A 2,821-nucleotide genomic window follows, 5' to 3' on the forward strand; every position below is an offset into this window, starting at 1 on the left:
TTTTTTTTTTTGAGACAGGATCTCACTCTGTCCCTCAGACTGGAGTGCAATCGTGTGATCTTGGCTCACTGCCACCTCTGCTTCCTGGGCTCAAGGGATCCTCCCACCTCAGTTTCCCAAGTAGCTGGGACAACAGGCACATGCCACCACACCTGACTAATTTTTTGTATTTTTGGTGGAGATGGGGTTTCGCCATGTTGCCCAGGCTGGTCTTCAACTCCTTGGCTCAAGCTATCTGCCCACCTTGGCCTCCCGAAGTGCTGGGATTACAGGCAAGAGCCACTGTGCCCGGCCAACTTTATCTATTTTTCTTGCCTAATTGCCCTTTCTAGAACCTCCAGGACCATGTTGAATAGAACTGGCAAGAGTGGGCAGACAGTTTTTTATTGTTGTTGTTGTTGTTGTTTTTTGAGACAGAGTCTCACTCTGTCGCCCAGGCTGAAGTACAGCAGCACAATCTTAACTCTCTGCAACCTCTGCCTCCTGGGTTGAAGTGATTCTCTGCCTCAGTCTCCCAAGTAGCTGGAATTATAGGCGCCTGCCCCCATGCCCGGCTAATTTTTGTATTTTTAGTAAAGATGGGGTTTTACCATATTGGCCAGGCTGGTTTTGAACTCCTGACCTTGTGATCCATCCACCTCAGCCTCCTGAAGCGCTGGGATTACAGGCGTGAGCCACCGTGTCCGGCCCAGACACTTTTTAAGAGGCCTGCACTCCAGCCTGGGCGACAAAGCGAGACTCCGTTTCAAAAAAAAAAAGGCTTTATTTTACCTAGACCTGTTAGAAAGGATCTAATAAATAATGGCAGACAAAAAAATAAAGCTTCCTACCTGTCTTGGGGACAGAAAGAGAGTCTGTCTCTCAAAAAGGTAATAATGATTACCCTTTTGGGGAAATCATTATTATTTTGAGATGGAGCGTCCCTCTGTCACCCAGGCTGGAGTGCAATGGTGCAATCTTGGCTCACCACAACCTCTGCTTCCCGAGTTAAAGCTATTCTCCTGTCTCAGCCTCCCGAGTAGCTGGGATTACAGACACGTGCCACTATGCTCAGCTAATTTTTTAGTTTTTAGTAGAGACGGGGTTTCACCATATTGGTGAGGCTGGTCTCTAACTCCTGACCTCAGGTGATCCACCCGCCTCAGGCTTCCAATGTGCTGGGATTACAGGTGTGAGCCACCTTGCCCAGACAGGGAAATTATTTTTAGCTTTTATGCAGCTTAAGGGTCATTTTTTTTTTTGAGACAGGTTTTTTTCAATATTAGGTTCATTGATGTACATGGCGTATGTCTTCTTTTAGGTTTTTCAGTGCCGTTTTGTATTCTTCTCCATAAAATTTTTACATTTATACAATTTTTTTTTTCAGGCACAATGTTATGTGCTGGATATAGAGTTGCGAACTAAACAGATATGGTTCCTGACTCTTTGGGGATTGCAGTCTAGTTAGACTGACAGCCATACACGAAATGCAAGTTCCACTTAAAAATGCTACAATAGGCCAGGCATGGTGGGCTCACGCCTGTAATCCCAGCACTTTGGGAGGCTAAGGCGGGCGGATCACCTGAGGTCGGGAGTTTGAGACCAACCTGACAAACATGGAGAAACCTCGTCTCTACTAAAAATACAAAATTAGCCAGGCATGGTGGCGCACACCTATAATCTCAGCTACTTGGGAGGCTGAGGCAGGAGAATTGCTTGAACCTGAGAGGCGGAGGTCGTGGTGAGCCAAGATTGCACCATTGCACTCCAGCCTGGGCAACAAGAGTGAAACTTCATCTCAAAAAATAAAAAAATAAAAAATAAGCTACAGTAGATTAATAATTATAGTAATTTTAGCAGTCATTTTACAGAGCACCGATTTTGTACCAAGCACTATTGTAAGTATTTCATATATAGTAATTTATTTAATCCTTCCAACATTCCTATGATATAGGTTTTATTATTATTATTTTTGACACGGAGTTTTGCTCTTGTTGCCCAGGCTGGACTGCAATGGCACGATCTCAGCTCACCGCAACGTTCCACCTCCAGGGTTCAAGTGATTCTCCTGCCTCAGCCTCCTGAGTAGCTGGGATTACAGGCATGCGCCACCATGCCCGGCTAATTTTGTATTTTTAGTAGAGACAGGGTTTCTCCATGTTGGTCAGGCTGGTCTCGAACTCCTGACCTTAAGTGATTTGTCCACCTCAACCTCCCAAAGTGCTGGGAATACAGGCGTGAGCCACCATGCCTGGCCCATGCTTGGAAGTTATCAGAAAAAAAATCTTAAGGAACTCAAAGCTGTTTCTAAAGTTGGTATGACCTGTAAGGGTAGAATATTTGATACCTACTCTGGTTTCCACAACCAGCTTTGGTGGAAATTGACTCGACTGCCTAGGGAATCTAGAATTGGGTGGCAGGCCCGCACCACATGGCTCAAATTCTATTACCCCACGTCGTCATATCCTTCCCACTTTTTTTTTTTTTTTTTAAGAGATGGTGTCTCTGGCCAGGCACGGTGGTTCACTCCTGCAATCTTAGTACTTTGGGAGACCAATGTTTTCATTGGACATGCAGAGTTGCATCACAGTTGGCAGTTTGCCTGAGCTCAGTAATTCCAGACCAGCCTGGGCAATACGGTGAAACCCCATCTCTACTAAAATACAAAAAATTACCCGGGCATGGTGGCGCACACCCGAGGTCTCAGCTACTCAGGAGGCTGAAGTGGAAGAATCACTTGAACCCAGGAGTCGGAGGTTGCAGTGAGCCCAGATTGCACCACTGCACTCCAGCCTGCATGGCAGAGCAAGATTCCATCTCAAAAAAAAAAGAAAAAGAGAGA

This window comes from Mandrillus leucophaeus, unplaced genomic scaffold, assembly GCF_000951045.1.
Source record: "Mandrillus leucophaeus isolate KB7577 unplaced genomic scaffold, Mleu.le_1.0 Scaffold1052, whole genome shotgun sequence".
Lineage (NCBI taxonomy): Eukaryota > Metazoa > Chordata > Mammalia > Primates > Cercopithecidae > Mandrillus > Mandrillus leucophaeus.